This window comes from Amblyomma mixtum, chromosome 2 (genome assembly GCF_055824585.1).
Source record: "Amblyomma mixtum isolate Tamu chromosome 2, ASM5582458v1, whole genome shotgun sequence".
Taxonomy (NCBI): Eukaryota; Metazoa; Arthropoda; class Arachnida; order Ixodida; family Ixodidae; genus Amblyomma; species Amblyomma mixtum.
Genome location: NC_143013.1, coordinates 125,861,761 through 125,879,794, shown reverse-complemented (window position 1 = coordinate 125,879,794; position 18,034 = coordinate 125,861,761). Strand labels below are relative to the sequence as shown.

The 18,034-nt window shown below is 44.0% G+C and overlaps 1 pseudogene; it reads right to left on the bottom strand.

The window, feature by feature from the left end:
* Window positions 1-13,815: 13,815 nt before the first annotated feature.
* On the bottom strand, window positions 13,816-15,765 carry LOC149360785 (uncharacterized; annotated as a pseudogene).
* Between the last annotated feature and the right edge of the window lie 2,269 nt (window positions 15,766-18,034).

Here is an 18,034-nt window from a genome sequence, read left to right as displayed (position 1 = left end):
ACTGAGCCACCGCGGCGGGGGGTTGTGTTCTTTGTAATACATTGGTTTGGTTTTATGGGGTTTACCTTCCGATAGCGACACAGGCTCTGATCAACGCCGTAGTGAACGGCTCCGGATAATTTCGACCACCTGGAATTCTTTATGCGCACTAACGTCACATAGTACACATGTCTCTGGCATTTCGCTTCATCGAAATGCGACCGCCGCGGCCGAGATCCATCTCGCGTCTTTCGGGTCAGCAGCCGAGCACCATAACCACTCGATAGCGCTACAGTAAAGATGGAACAGATAGAATAGGAGCAAACCGATGTTCAACCTGTTTCTTCTAACTTTCTCCGAGTCCATCGTCACTGCATCCTACTAAAGCATATTAATGTGACACTTTAGCCTTGCCCACGGTTCTCGGTGTGTTAGTTTCGGTTTTGAGTTCCATGTTTTCTTAACGGAGAGGTTAGCTCTGATGGCTTAAAACCGAGTGGTAGTGCCAACATGGCGACGCAGGTGACAGTGATATTAACCGGGGCATATTTCTACGCAGAGACCCCCCCCCCCCCGCACGCACAGCACACACACACATACAAAAAAAGCTCTCCTCTCCGCATTCAACCTCTTCACCAAAATATTTTCGTGTCATGAGTGCAGTGGTGAGGTGAGCGCTGCAAACATAATCGCTGTTTGTTTGTGATGATAAAAAAATGTTCGCGGAAGCGTAAAGAGAAGACCATGATCCCGAAAATCCAGTTCCCGTCGTCTTTACTTACCACGCAGCACCGTCCGCTACTCCGTTTGTACCGCGCTACTTCCGCTTGTACCAGTGCTGGTCCCAGCGATTGGTTTTCGGGGGGGGGTGGGGGGGGGGGGGGGGGGGGGGGACTTTCGTGTACGAAAAAATAAAAAAAATAAAAACAACCATTTTTTATTTACACTCAGTTTGTACAACAATTTTTTCTACCCTTTTTTGTTGAAAAATCAATGGCGGGACGTTTAGATGTTGTACCATAACTCATGCTTTGAATGCTAACGGTTACGTGAACAATATCCATATGTAATTCAATTCATATCTATTTATGATTTATATATGAATATTGCGGACGTGACCATTAACTTATATAATTCATATATATTTCCGTGGCGGTCGAGTTTGGATCGAGAAAAATTCTAGCGGACGCGTACCGTGCGATGTCAGTGCACGTTAAAGAACCCCAGGCGGTCGAAATTTCCGGAGCCATTCGTTACGGCATGCCTCATAGCTTGAGTCGCTTTGGGGACGTTAAAACCCCCCATAAAACACAAACAAAACAGATATAGTTATCTCACAATATTTCAAATTGAATGATAGTGCCAGTCATGAAGCGCAAAATAACTGTGAGGGCACGGCAGGCCACGATACCTCGACAGCCACGACGAATTGCACTCGTATAACTACCAACCTGTTGTTTAACTAACACTGTTGTAAGGCAGCATTAGCTTACAACGCGACTTACTATAGCAGTAGGAAACCGGTGTGAAAAATGGCGAATGTCTTTAAATATTGCAAAGTGTAAGGTCAGGCATATCTATATAGGCTCTAACTTAATACCAGATACCTACTCTATCTGCGGTTCTCGCTTACATGCTACCAATGTATGGCAAATACCTTGGATTACACATGTATGTGCGATCTTACGTGATCAACGCGCATCAACCACATTACTGCAGCATCCAGACGATACCTTGGCTATGTTCAATGCTCAATGAAGTTTGAACCAGCGCATGTAGAATTACTGGCCTACACCACATTAATGCGCCCAAAATTAGAATATGCAGCCGCGATTTGGAACCCACATGAGGAATACCTTTCTGAGAGGATAGAAATTATAAAAATCTCGCCATTAGATTTGTTCATTCGGATTATTCATCCTACACAAGTGTAACCGATCTGTAGAACCGATCCAGCTTGCCATTATTAAAGCACCGTCTAAAGCTAGCCAGTTTAGCCCTTTTTCATCGCTTCTACTATTCATCTCCGTTAAGCATTGCGCCGCAAAACACTCCCTGTTTTCAGCTCGTCACAAAAACTCTTAACAGGTGTCATACCATTGCCCAAAAACTCAAACATTTGCGCAGTCTTTCTTCATCAGAACAACAAAAGATTGGAACGGCCTTCCAAATGCCGCTGTAATAATAGAAGACACTCTTGTATTGAAAGATAAGCTAAAATATTTAGACAGGTTTTAGGTTTTCACGTACCTGTCTCCTCTAACGTTGACCTATTGCACTTTTTTTACTATGCGGTTTTTACTGTTCTCTAATCCGTTATTTAATTCTTACCCATCGTTCAGCGCTTCTTCCTATCTTTTATTCTTGTCTTTTTTTTTTCTTTTGTTTCGAAAGCATTTGAGCGTTTTGCATTTTGATTTTCTGAGCTGTTTGTCTGTTTCATGTGTATTTTGAACCTTGATGTTCACATTGTACAGGATATGTTCGTTTTTTGTTGATATTTCTGTAAAACCAACCCCTCATGTAATGTCAGAGTTTCATCAAAATGAGCGTCTAGCCAATGTAAGCGCCTTTTTCGGTAGATGTGAAGGACTTGCATTATTCCCTGCTGCAAAGAACTGCGACCGCAGAAATAAGTGTGGTATCACAGAGCGCTGTGAAAGCCGCGTGACCACATCGCCTCGGTCACGCCCTCTCTGTTTTTCCTCGCCCATTGTGATAAGATGGCTTATTAAAGCGTGTTGTGCCAGCCACTGGAGGGGACTTTGTTGGTTTCTTTTATCACGGAATAAAGCCCTCCCGTCCGAGCTATGCTGCCTCAGTTGTCTAGCTTCGAACACGACAATAAGCGACTGCATTGATCGTGACGGAGACTCGATGTTCCAGAACACATATGGTATGAACGTTGGCGCGTTTCTAGAAATGCTCAGCTTTTATTCACAGTCCACGTTCGCTAGTCTAGAAAACATGCTTTTCATCCAAGAACAAGAGGTTCGCATCTGACCAAGCCTCACTCCCATCCTTAGTGACTCGTTCTTAGCTTTTGTGCGATAGACGACTTCATGCGAAGCTTGACAACGGCTCCGTTGCTAAAGCTATTCGTTATGTTGATGGATTTTTAGATTTTGTCGGAACGGTGACGGCCATCAATCTATTGCTCAGATTTTTTGCGTCTTTTGTAATGAACTTAACGCATTACAATTGGTCATAGGGGTTCCTCCTGACTACAAACTAAGGTTTTTAGACCTGGAACTGGCGCTTTCGAAAGACCACATATGTTGGATGCACTCCCCGCGCAATCAGGAGAGCCCTCTGCCCTTCCAGTCCTCCGACTCTAAGATAGTTAAGCGTTGGACAGGAAAAACTTGCATTAGAGCCGCTCTCTAGAGGTCTTGCGTACGCAAAACCCAAGCCAGCTTCAATGCGCTGGTCATCATGCTTACCACTATAGGGCACCCGATGAAGGTCTTATCAAGCGTATACCAATGTCAATACTGCCTGAAAGCAGAATTCAGAAGGTTGCCCGCAAATTAAGTAATGAGAACATCACGTGCATACAGTATGTTCACTGTGTCTTCAACAACCTGAAAAAGATTGCGGGTAAAGGCGGCGTGAAGATCCTTTTTTCGGCCAGAGATAAGTAGGGAAGGCTGTGGAAGAGGGTGAACCAAGAAATTAGAAGGCATGTCAGAAGAAATCTAGAAGACTGCGGTGAGGGGCTCGTTGATACGACGTTATGAGAACAAGCTATAACTTGGCAAAACGTCCCATGTGGTTTTTCTTCTCTCTTGTCCCGTCCTTTACGCGCAGTTGTTCTTTGTTCTCAGTGTCAGAAGAAACACCGTAAGAAATTTGTCAACTGTTGTAGCGGTGTTGTTTATCTAATTCCATTGTCATGCGGCTGATTTTACATCGGGGAGACCGGACGGTGCGTCAATCATACGCAAAAGAGAGAAAATCATTCCCGCCAAAATAACGCAGTCACTCATTCCACCAATTGCAAAGACTGTCAAGCGTTTTGGAACCAGACCACCATCATGGCCAAGTATAAAGGTCAGACTTCAGCCTAATATCACAGGCTTTTCACATAACGAATCAGGTGAAACATGTGCCAGCCAAACGTCGGTGGCTCTATTGCCACAGGAGCTCGCCTTAATCAGTGACGGATTTGATAGCCCCTCATGTGTGTCACGATCTTGATTGTGCCGCTTCTGTTTCCTCTTCGCGCTTTTTCTTGCCCTGCTGGTATATATTGCTGCCTTTTTTCGCCACAACCCACATGATTGCTAGCCAGCGCTTGTGTCTAAAATTTCTAAAATTTTCTACCAAATTCTAAAATTTGGTACAGAAATAACCGGAAAATTCGCAATTTATAACAAAAAGTTTTTTCCCTCATATTTTGCTCACTACTGTCCATGTAGACAAACGAGTAGCCTCTGTGGCTAGAAACACATGCAATCAAAGGAAGCAGGGGCTTAAAGGGACGGTGACGACCGCTGCATGTATTTTTTTTTATCTTCTTAAGAGTGCTTTCCATTGTTATTTCTTTATACGTTGCTTCGTATCTGTATTTATTTCTGAGCAAATGGCTTCAGAAAGTTTTGCTTCACTCGTTTCAAAATTGTTGCGTCGCGTCTACACCGAAATGGACTCCGTTATTGGCGTCTTTATGTGAATGCCGATGCAATACAGCCTCTGTCATCCGCCCGCAAAAAAGCTTTGAGACACCGCTCTTTACTCGCGAAGTTAACCGGTGATGGGGACACCGATATTTTTTTTGGCTTTTCTTGCTTATAAGACGGTCATTTTAAGTTAATACACCATCTTCGTCGTTATAATGCGGCAATTCATCGATGCAGGACAATTATAATTTTTTCTAAGTGTCCATTTATGTCACGAGTAAAGATTATAAAATTATCTTTGAAAGCCAAGTCACGGTTGACAAAGATAAGGCAATTAGGAGTTCAAGTCAGAAACATTTATCCTAGAGTGGTGGACGATAAGCAAAATATTTGAGGACAAATTATAGCCAAAATGGAAGGAATGGAGCAGACCGGGGTGCTTCCACGAAAGTTTTGATTTATTCCGTTTATTATATATTATATGGTAAGATCAAAACGGGGATTGTATTTGAAACGAACCGCTTACTAACGTGTGGCACGGTTTTCAATAAATAAGCCTGTATGTGAGCAGCAGCAAATGAAAAATAGAGGGAGGAAGGATAAAATGCATTATTAAGAAATATATTTTTAAACGTGCGGGGAAAAAGTGGAACCGAAATTTGGGGTTCGCGGATGTAATAGATGGTAATGCCGCCGAGTTATGCGGTAGGACCACCAAGCAGGTTTGAGCCAGGATATTAAAGCAAAGTGAAAAGCGGGAGGTTAACAACCTATGCTTTCATACGACGAGTTGAAAAAGTAGTTATTACAGGCATTTTATTGCCGCGTGCCCGCCTGCCTGTTCTGTGAGGCGGAACTATACTACAGTGACGGCGAGCCTCGAGCCAGGAAGCTCTGCTGTCCATGCCTTAGCAATCACAGCGCCTTGAAATTGACTTTTGCCCGTGGTGTTTTTTAATGCCTTTAGTATCACGATATTTGTACAAAAACCCCTTGTCTGCTTAGCTTAGTCTTTTTGTTACTTCGGCGTAACCGGGAAGCACGCGGCGCACAAAACTAAAAAAATACTCAGGCGTCCCCCCCCCCCCCCCCCCCCCCCCCCCCCCCCGAAAAAAAAAATCTTATTTCGCTTTTCTTCCTCTCCCCTACGTGATCTTTACATTTACTTATCTGCTTTGCCGAAAAGACACTGGAAAAAAATGCGCTAATAACTATAAGGATTTAAGCACTGAGCAATAATAACAGCGCAAAGTTATGCAAGTACAAAAATTGTTGCGTACCTGAGCTGGGCTGCAGTGGTTGCCAAAGGTTGTAATTCCTAGGAGTACAAATACAAAGCTGCACACCCAAAAATCTGAAAAAAAACGACAAAGAAAGCGATGTCCAGCTGAGCAAAGTGCGAATAGAGCGTGCAACAGAACTAACGTACCGAACGACCTGCACTAACTTGATATTCTATGCTTCTTATTGCAAGCATTCATGCAAGCTAATGCCCAAAGCTCGATTGCCTTTTGAGTTCGGGGCAGCCACGCTTCTTCTGATAAATTGGGTCAAATTGCAAGCAGTCAGTCTTCCCCGATCGATTGCTTCCCCCAGCGACTGCTGAGCGATACGCTAAAGCACTGGCATGAAAGAAGAATATTATATTGCTGTAAATTATGCGACAATACTTTAGTCACTAGGTTTTCAATCGCTACAGGATTGAAATAGCGAATAAAAGATTGAAAACGGTTTTGATTCTATTTCATTCATTTTCTTCCGAACTCCATTAATTTAGGAGGAGGTCCTGTAGGTAGCGGACCTCGAGAGCCAGACCAACCTCGTTTTCCGGACACGGTCCGATGCTGCCTCCGATGCTGCCGCTGGACTAGGAGGCCCTCTTACAAAGAACATCTTTACCATTATTTTATCATCAATAAAATTTATTCGCTCTCTTTCCCTCTCTCATTCATTTCATCCTAGAAACATGTAGCCATGGAAACGGAATTTGTTTGCATGTAAACGACAATCCTTCAGCTTAGGCATTCTGTCTGGTCTCTTAAAACACTAAAATCCGAAAGCTCCCCAAAGACCGGTTTATCCTTGTGTACCTGGGTTGAGTGGCACCATTTATTTCGACTAATGGAAGACTTCAGGAGAAATATTTCAAGTTTAGTATTTGAGGAAAGATCAGTTGACAAATTTCAGGGACATTAAGGATTTTCCGGTGGTAGGCAAGGAAAAACGCAAAGCTAGGCAGCAACAATCTTCGCGTGCCACTAGTGCAACTTACAACCGCGCATACTTGCGTCTCATTATCAAATGTGGGGCACTCTCTTAAGTGCAGACATCGTCGTTAGGGCACAGCCCCTATTATTCGTGAAGTACCATCTTTGTCAAAAGTAACCAGGCTACATGGTTTGCTTCTAGCTTGTATAGTGGAGGCCTTGTGGCTTTCCTAAAGATTGAAAGGTGTTGGAAGGTAAGAAGACCCCCAGTCCTTACCTTTAACGATCATTTCAGCTTCAGGGAAGCTGTAAGGGCTCCACTGTACGAGCTGTAAACAAACCATGCAGCCTGGTTACTTTTGACAGAGACGGTACATGTGCTCAGTACACTTTGTCGTGAAAAATTAAACGCTGCACTTTTCGGCTTCGAGATAATATGATCTGAACGCCACTTCTCACTGGTAAAGTAAATTATACATGTACTGACGAAGAGGCTGTTTAGTCCACCAGGTGATATTCTTTTCGAAGGAACGGACTGGAAGAAACCAATATCAGATTTCTGGACGGGCGGAAGTAGATAAGCTACGCGACCGTTTCCTCTGTTTTTTAGCGAGCAGAAATGAAGAAGACGATAAGTAAATAAGAAGTCACTAGAGCCGGGAGACGGCCGCTGAATGGAACCAAGAGAGGGACGGCATATCTGCAAGCAAAATTGATACGATCATCCCGCTGTTAAAGGAACTGCTTGCTGAAAGAAGTTCAAGGCTTAACAGCTTTAAGATTTCAAGCACTAAGTTTGGAACGGTAAAAAACAAACATAATTGATGAAGAGAAAATTTTTGAAAACATTCAACACCAGACAACATACCTGTAGATTGCAACTAGTATGCAAGCGAAAGGGCGTGCTGAAGTCAAGTGCAGTGCTGCAGTTCCCAGGCGTGCTTCAGTCCCCAACAAAAAGCACAGTAGAAGCCATTTATCTCAATTTCGCGAATGTCAGGCAGCGGTATGCAACGCTAAAATACTCGTTCACTTTCGTTAAGAATATACAATATAGCTTCGTTTTATTGAACGATGCGGCCATTTTACTAAGTCCTTGAGCCCAAAGTTTGAAAAGAGTCTAAATCGCAGGTTTCAAGATTTATAGGTCGTATTTCATGCATGGCATCAAAAACCAGGAATAAAACGCAGGCTCAAAAGCTGCATGGGTCTCAATAGCACGTCTGAATCGGCATCTCTTTACTGCCCCTTGGATGAGGCATAAACGACTACGCATTGCGGCAAAGTGCGCGGTGCCTTTGACACTGGATGACTTTAGGGGACGCACAGTTTCTTAGCCTCAGAGCATGCTGTCTGTCGGTGCTGGCGCGTACGAAGGTGGTCGTTCAGATAAAGGAAGCCACACAGAGCTTGATACTGTAGCGATACGGAGAAATTTATACGCTGTCTGAACCACGAGTTTCCGCTTATGGTCCAAAGGCATGGGAGCGCTTTGGAGATAGTCCACACAACTGCCTCGCCATCGCCTCCACGGCTCTTTCTTTACCCATCTAGTTGAGATTTACAGTCCTTGCTGAAGTACGTAGGGAGGGGGGTATCAAGTTTGAGACTTCCGCCCTAAAAGTTTAGCAGCACCTTTTTTAAAAAAATGTATTGTCCATAAATAACACCGCTGAATGAAGCACGCTGTAGCTGCGGGAGGTGAAGGGTGCTTCCATTTTCGGTTGGTGGGGGGGTCACAAGTAGTTGAAAAAAGGAAAATGAGGAAAGTAAATTTTGAGAAGTATGCGGTGCACTTCATTGCAAGAGAAAAATTACTTGCGCCAGATCGAAGTTACAGGGCTGCTGCAATAGTCGGCTATAAGGAAAAAAAGAAATGAGAAGCTTCAGGAAGAAAAATTGAAGCAAAATAACAAAACACATCGTGGAAAAAATCTATTCGTGCGCCAAAGGATGGTATGGCTGTTTCTGAATGACCTATAAGCTAATTTTTTTTATATACCCAGTATAAACCACAAATGCCAAAGTTAGCCTCTGTAGGTAATGTAAGTTCTCTATTACGGTGCGATTTTGCGGCACGAAATCGTTGAGCTGTGCCGAAGGCTCGAAACAAAAAGCAGTGATGGCTTGCTTTTCTGTTTAAATGATCACCGCCTTATAGCATTTCTTTTTCAACGGTTTGAAGCCAGTACATTACAGATATTAAAACAGCGAGAGATTTGGCGACAATGATTCTACAGCCTGGTCATCAAAAGCTCCATGCCAGGTGGCGCGTCCCATTTTCGGCCTCTTATTGAGTCCTCTGCGCATAGGCAATTCCATGACAGATTCGAATCAGTTTACTTTTGTTTAGAATACAATCTTTCTGCTTTAGGTTCACCTCATCAGTGAGTTGAAACGGCATTTGTATCGGCGGCTCACATCATATATGCATTCTTAATGAATGAAGAACGTATCTGAAGCATCCAATCAGTAGCGGTCTTCGGAGACACCGATGGCTTGGCGCGATAATATACACTTTTTGTTCAACCCCTTTCTTACTCTTGTTCTTTGAGAACGCAGAGTAAAAAAACCCCATTATGACTGTGTCTCCTCAGTTTTGGACACCTTCTACAAAAAGACCATAGTCCTTGCTACGATGTGAAGCTATGTCAACATACATTAAAACATTCACATACGGCTAGTGTTTGGCATATCTGCTTGCATTAACATCGTCTGCGCGTAATGAACACAAACGAAAAGAAACACCTGAGGTGAAGCGCTAGAACGGCAAGTGCCCATTTTTCTTACGGCACAAAGCTAACTGTCGACATAAAACACGCCCACGTGTATCAAAATGAAAGGAGCGGTGATAGAGCATGACCTAAAGAATTGCGGGAAAAGTTGGTCAATGGGCTTCATTTCTAACAATGCTTTCTGTTAGCATACAGCATTTAGGTGGTTCTTCGTCGAAGATTTACTAGTTTCTGGCAGCGATGTAATGAAAATTCCAAGTTGTGAAATCTCCGTGCATTCTTATTTGTAGAAGATAATCTACAATTTTGCATCGCCTCACTCTGGGTGAAATCGCTTTAACTGTACTGACACGCCGCGGTGGCTATGGTGCTCGGCTGCTGACCCGAAAGACGCGGGTTCGATCCCGGCTGCGGCTGCTGAATTTCTTTGGATGAGAAATTCTAGAGGCCCGTGTACTGTGCGATGTCAGTGCACGTTAAAGAACCCCAGGTGGTCAAAATTTCCGGAGCCCTCCACTACGGCGTCTCTCATAGCCTTAGTCGCTTTAGGACGTTAACCCCCATAAACCATACCAAACCACCACGTGACATAGAAGGCTTATCTGTGCACGCTCGTCTGCCTGAGCAAAAATTAACGTGCTTCAGTTCCAGGGCTGGGTAGGATATTTCAGAAAAGTATCTTCGATACAGATACCAAATAGCCTCAAAGATTGTATTTCCGATACCGATACAAGATACAGAACCGAAATTGATTTCCGATAGATGATACACGTTACTCTACCGTGTATACATTGCGGAAATCGTCATAAATAAAAACAAGAAATAAAAACAAATCGTCAGAAATACGATTAGCTGAATTAAGAAATATCTCCGCCATATCAAACATCTTTAGTGCATTGCACACACCACACTCTCTTTAAAAGGGGTAAACTACTCCGGCCGCACGAATATCTTTGAGGCCCATTGTCGGCGCAGCTGGTTTCTTGAAAAACTCTAGCACTGTACTGGACAAATGCTTACGTTGAAACGATCAAGGCGCGTTTATAGTCCGACGTGGTCGGCGCGCGGGCAAGCGTCGCTCGCGGTCAGCCACGCTACGCTGGTTTCGCTACGCCAGACAAAATGTGAACCCCTCTATACTTCGGCGCTGCGCGCCGTCGGCGGCACTCTTCGGAGCATGCGCAGAACGATCGCAGACCCGCGCGCCAATTTCCGACCCGCGGGCCGTCTGCATTCCGTTCGCGCCTTTTTCTTCGGCGGCTCATCCGTTTCGCTCCATCCACGGCATCGCGGCTACTACTAACCATGGCTAGGATGTTATCTGCGCGACAGAAACTTGCTCTCGCGTTATTAGTACGCCGCCTGCGGCGAAAGCGCAGGCGCTCGATGTATGTGCGAGAGATTTTCTCTGAGCGGAAAAGCACAGGCGAGTACCATCAGCTTGTTCAAGAACTACGGCAGAAGGACCCAGAGTACCATCTCAAGTACTTCAGGTAACCAGACGGCACAAAGGGTGCGTTTTATTCTTGAGTAGATTTTAGCTCGGTGTGAAGTATGTGAGCAGCTTTTTATTTCTATAAAAATGCACGAAGGAAAATGGAGCCCTGTTTTATGCTTTAGGGCCGAATGCTTTCACACTATGTGATGCTGTTTGGTCCATTTTAAAAATATGGCTGTACTGTATGTAACCTGTCGAAATGGGATTTGGTGTTGCTTTGAACATGCTTAGTGCATGCTTGAAAGCCGTTATGTACAACGACCTCCCGCGCAGGATGACCAAGGCCTCGTTTGATGAACTCCTGAGCCTTGTCCATGACCGCATCCTCCATCCGCCGAACCACAAGAACCCGATCAGCCCAGGAGAAAGGCTGGCAGTCACGTTGCGGTAAATATTTTGGCTTTTAGTTGTGTTCAATAGTCTATTTACCGAGATCCACTTGTTTTTATCTGTCATAATGCTCTGCCTACGAGGTTATCGTGTGTTTATCGCTGTGAATAGTATTTCCTAGATCTCCAGATGAAAGTGAGCACATAATCTCCTGATAAGGTTTAGAAAATTTTTATTCTTTTGATCTCTCTTGTTTTCATGCAGTGAAATAGCAGGGAAAACAATTCTGTGTCGTCTGACCACTTCTCGCGCTGGTCTTTCCAAACGCACATTTTCTTTCCACCTGCATACCGCGCATTTCATTCTTTTCCGTGAAAAAACAGCACGTCACAAATGACTGAACGCTTGAACATAGCTGAAGACAGCTGCGTCGTCACCCCCTCCAGCTTAATCGTATATTAAAACTCCTTTTCAACTGAGTGACACTATACGTGCGTGCTACCCGAGTCCCAATTCTGTTTCTGGGAACGAACAGCACTGTTGCATTGTAATTCAATTTTTATGTTTGTACCCGTCCCAGGTTTCTGGCAACCGGCGGCTCTATGATCGACATTGCTATGAGCTATCGCATGCATGTAAGCACGGTCTCCGGCATTCTGAAAGAGACTCTGCCTGCCATTTGGGACTGCCTTTCCCCAATTGTGCTGCGACAGCCGACCTCAGAAGAATGGCAGCTCATCAGAGAGGGGTTCGACACCAAATGGAACTTTCCCAATTGTGTAGGGTGCATAGATGGCAAACACTTCGCTATTACGTGCCCTGATGAGAGTGGTTCGGAGTATTATAACTACAAGGGTTTTTACTCGTTACTGATGCTGGCGGTCGCAGACGCAAATTACCGCTTCACACTGGTTGATATTGGTGCCAAGGGCCGACTCTCTGATGGCTCTTTCTTTCGAGAAAGCCCCATCAGAAAGAGCTTTGAGGACAACACACTTAACTTGCCTTCGGGGCATAACGGCATAACGGCATAACGGGCATAACGGGCCACTGTGCATCGTGGGAGATGCAGCATTTCCCCAGCAGCCTTACTTAATGCGCCCTTACCCCGGCAGGCAACTTAATGACACAAAACGGGTGTTCAACTATAGGCTGTCAAGGGCACGTCGTTGCGTTGAGAACGCATTTGGAATTTTGGTTTCACGTTGGCGCTGCTTCCTAGGAACCGTTAGTGGTGATGTGGAGTTGTTAACGGACATGGTTAGTGCGGCGGTGTGCCTGCACAATTTTCTGCTGTCGGACAATGCCTATTGCCCTAATGATTATGGTGACAGGGTCAGTGGTGGCAGAGTCCAAGAAGGCGGCTGGAGGCAGACCATAGCACACATAAACCATCAGGGTACTCGCAATGGCAGCCGCTCAGCTTCAGATGCCATGAGAATTCGAGACTCCATTGCAGAGTACTTCATGTCCCCAAGGGGTTCCTTGCCATGGCAACTGAGGGTAGTCAGGCGATGCTAATGCACAGCACGAAGTTGTTGCCTCTCTGTCTGTAAACTGCGTTCTTTTCCATGTAAAACAAGCAAAAGTCACACGCCAGCTCAAAATGTGAAACTTTATTTAGCAATCTCGTGATCATTCAGTTCAGTAGTTGTACATGGATTGCACTAATGACATGCCACACGTGTGTTGCAATGGTTCTTGTAACATTTGTGTTGCTGCTTTTTGTACACGCATACCACATAAAGTTGTGTGCTTGTTTTATACACCTTATTTTTGAACTGTTTTCGTGTTTAACGTTTCATTTGAACACATCAATGCATGTAGGATTGATTATGTTGCGGAAGATGTTTGATATATAAATCAACATGCCATGTGAATAAATATATGGTGGAAGTTCAGCAGTGGCCCTCTTTTTCTTCTTGTTTCCAATCAGTATAAGTCTCGAAGCATGAGATCACTTGCAAGAGTATAAAGACATGCTATTTGGTCTCAGTGATTCGAAAACATTTTTTCAGTGAAAAATTAGAGAGGGTGTAGGAAAGAGACACACCCAGGACAAACACAGGACACGGCATTTCTGCTGCGTGTGTCCCTTTCCTACATCCTACCTAATTTTGCACTGAAAAAAATGCTTTCAAGTAACCATCACATTACAGACAGCTTGCATTGCAAAAAAATAAAGTGGTGAAAGAGGCAGGAGACTACTAACCACATTGAAACTTCCAATAATTACAATGAAACAGTTCAACAGTCTAATAACAAATATATCACAGCTATGCAGCTGACTAAAACAATAGGAACATGAACACAATGATATCAAAAAACTGCGCTGCATGACAGGAAATGCAAAAAAATGAACTCAAATGCACTTGAGGTTATCTAAAGAAACAAAGCGCAGATATCTTTGCTGTTACCTACGCTTCAAAAGGTATATGTTAAAATTAAGCATCACACTGGTCAACATCTGCTATGAGTTCCATTATTTTCACTTTCAAGCGAGAGGCAATTCTCGCTGGCATCCTATCAAGGCTCATAGCAATGGACTGCCCAAAAGCCTCATTTTCTGTGCTGTGCTTGCCCAGCTGTGAAAGGAGCTGCTGCTCGAAAGTTCACAACCCCTTCCTTTCCTTGGCCGTTTTGAGGGTGGCTCGCTCAATGTGATGTCTTCCTGACTGGCAGGTTGACCAGGACTTGTTGCCAAGGGCTCCAGGTCTTCATCAATATTGGCGATGGGCGACGGTGCTGACGAATTACCTTGAATTGCGTTAAAGATTTCTTCTGCTGTTGAGGCGCTGTCATCACCTCTTGGCAGGGCACCTGAGCCCACGTTGCAGGTAGTCCTGAAAAAACAGTTTTGACTCCAGTTAGCTCAGTCTTGTCGTTTCACTTTTTTATTTTACTGCAAAAAGAGCGCCAGTGTCTTCTCGAGTGGAACAGCATTACACACAGGGAAGACGAAAGTAAGACAAACATATGAGCTTTGACTTCAACTGATGTTTGAAAGTCAGTTGAAATTCAGGACCCATGTGTTTGTCTTGCCTTCGTATTCGTGCCGGTGAGTAGCGCTGTTCCAGTATGCAAAATACTAAACCAACTGCTCCAATTGTTCCCGTTAGTATTAGTGTCACAAAGTGTTGTCCTCAAACTACGGTGAGCAACGCCTCTACCTTCCAGAAGCAGGAGCCACCTCCCCGACCCATGTCCTAGGCAGGAGGCTGCCCACAAACCCTATGCAACCCTCGACCCACCCTCAGCACAAACAGCAAAGACACAGGCCGAACAACCAAGCAACGAAAAACCAATGCACATGCCACGTTAGCCCAAAACAAAGTTTACGCGAGTTCCAAGAATGCAGCTGAGCCAAACCCATGAAACCAAAGATGCAAAAACACACAAAACCGAAGCAGAATCCCAAGCTCGAGGATTCACAATTTTCGCAACAGATGTCTGACCGTCCGGCAAGTTCATTTGATAGCATCTTTGGTATTACTCTAGCTTTTCAAAGCTGGCCAAAATTTTTTCCGATTTTATTACGGATTGAGTCCTCTCATTTCTGAGCCGCATAAAAGCTGCGAAACGTTCCGAAAAGACCAGCAATTGTCCACACGCTTCTCCAGGGTCTTCCCCTGAAGCTATGCTGTTAAACGTAATACAGCGCAGTAGTTCATAGGCAGTTACATGCAACAAAACAAAAAGCAAAAAAAGGTACTAAATGCTCCCACAAAGACGGTGAAAGCCACAGTAAAAAAGCATAAATTAACGAAGGAGGCTCAGTGAACAACATGTACGTGAACGTAGCACACAATTCATGCAGTACAACTAGCACATTTCATGCTCGTAACTCCACGTACCTCGAGCCGCGAAAACAGGCATTCCAAAACAGAGAGAAAACAACTCACTTTCTTGGACGACCACAATTCTTGTAAAAGTTCATCGCATCGGCAAACTCCCACGTCTGCCTCGCAACGTAGGCGCTGCCGCTCCTTGTTGCGAGCTCGATTGCTTTGAGTTCACGGGTAAAGCGATCTCGCAGCTTTTTCCACAACTTGTGGCACTCTGCAACTACAAACAGGAACAAGGGACAAAAAAATCGGTCAAACATTACGGCGCAACCAGCAAGTGGGATTGGGATGCTTCGGCCGACAAACGTACAAATGAAGCCGAACGCAGCAGTCGCTAAACACCTCACCTGTGGAGAGACCACTGCGTTGCCGTATCTCTTCCCATGCGTTTTCTTTGCGCGGTAGGTCCCTGAAATCGAGTTGCTTGGTATCATACACACAGGGGTGCTGTTTTATCGCTTCAATGAACCTCTCCACCACGCTATCCGACGCAAGTTCGACGTTTGAGCCGCTGGCGCCACTCATGCTGCCCGCAAAGACATCCGCCATCTTTGTCTGCGCGATGCATTGTGGGTCGACGCGGTCGGCGGCGCCGGCGCGCGAATGGAGCAGAAGCCAAATCTGCGCGCGCCGGGCTCGTCGGGGCGCGCTGGCAGCCGCCGGTTACGGCGCTGCAGTGCGTCGGACTATAGGAGGAGTTGTTTTCGGCAACGTAACGCAGCGTGTGCGAGCGCGCGCGCGCGCGCGCGTTACGTCGGACTATATTCGCGCCTTAAGAAGCCTAGCAAACACTTCGTTAAAGCTAACGTTCTTCAAACCTGTCTGTGAACACTTGACTGCAAAGGAATAAACTTGTAACTTTTTCTGGAGCTTTTCGTCTGTTCCTTCAGCATTTAACTCGTTGGCTCTGTCTTTGTCCTGCGCCAAAAAGTGCATCCTCCGTACGCATGCTCCGTTCGGCGGTAAGCTTTATTTCGTGCTTCTGACGAAAAAAAAAAGTCAGTTAGTCAGTTGCCATAGCCTTAGGCAGCGTTATTGCTATACTGGCACAAGAACGGTCTCCTTAAGAAGTTATAAAAACTTATTCATGCCGTTAAAGTTCGAAAGCGTCTTATTTATAGCGATCATAAACAACGTGCAATGAACACTGCCATACATTTAACGAGCATCACTTCCATACTGCCTGCTTGAAACACTCATCTTTCCCGCCAACAATTAAAGAATGAAACAGTTTACGTACTTCAATTACTAATAGCTTGTCATTAAAAGTGTTTACCGCTGCAGTCAACTGCATAGTACATAATTAGCAGATGATTGTTCAAGTGTCTCTTCGTTCCAAATATTGCACTTTTAGTAGTGTATCGTTATTCGTGTTTTAACATTGTACACCAACTATGCGGCAATATGTCAACTATCACTATTTCTTTTGTATCTCATGCAGTGTATCTTAATATATTCGGTTTTATTGTATAGCTTTTTATGGAACTTCATGTCTCTTCTGTTGTTCTTCTTTAAAAAGTGTAACCGACCGTTGTGTTCTATCTCCAATCTTAGTTATGCTGGTGATTTGTAGTGTTAAATTAGTTACTTCATGTGGTTCTGCTTTACCCTTGCCAGCTGTTCTTATTCATTTATTATGCTTACCAAGAATGGTATTCTTTGCTGTCGTTCTAAGTGACCTTGTAATGCCCTACTGCAGCAATCCCTCGTGGGATTAGCAGTATGTATGTATGTATGTATGTATGTATGTATGTATCTATGTATGTATGTTTGTATGTATGTATGTATGTATGTATGTATGTATGTATGTATGTATGTATGTATGTATGTATGTATGTATGTATGTATGTATGTATGTATGTATGTATGTATGTATGTATGTATGTATGTATGTATGTATGTATGTATGTATGTATGTATGTATGTATGTATGTATGTATGTATGTATGTATGTATGTATGTATGTATGTATGTATGTATGTATGTATGTATGTATGTATGTATGTATGTAAGCATGCATGTATGTATGTATGTATGTATGTATGTATGTATGTATGTATGTATGTATGTATGTATGTATGTATGTATGTATGTATGTATGTATGTATGTATGCATGTATGTATGTATTAATAAATAAACAAAAAATCCGCAGCTTGACATGATAACAGATATGCAGTCAAAAGGAGTAATTTTGGTACAGTTTGTTCATGAATGGTAAGCGTGTTAGCCACAGCATAATGATGTTTGCCGAAAGTCGCGAAGAGGTAACTTTTAAAGTATCTTGGGAATGGCGGATCTAAATATGAAATGCTTACTTTTCATTCAGCAATGCCACGTTACTCTATGATTAGGGAGTGATGTCGCACGTCCTACTTTTTCATCGGATTAAGCAGGTCATCGTTATTCGGCTTACCCTACCAGGCGCACCCCCCAGTCAATAACTAATCCTCGATGCTTATGGCCTCCGGTCAGGGCCAATATGCATTTAATATTCCATAAACCAGGGCTAATATGGCGGGAACTCAAGGAAGCTTTTCTGTAACCACAGCACGTGCTAGAAAACATCGAACGGCGTTTTTGTTCCTTTTTTTTCAGCGAATTTAAGCCAACCATTAAGAGCGTTGGGTAAATTTTCGTTTATTTGTGCTGATGTGTTTCCATGTGGAGAGCCGAGAGGCTATTAGTATTAATGTAGGATAAAGGGATAACTCTTTGCTAACTAGCCTCCTCACAAGCATAATTTAGTACGCATACGCAGACACGTTCCGTCTTTACCAGAAGCAACCAGGCTTCCATGACCACGGAAAATGAGGATTT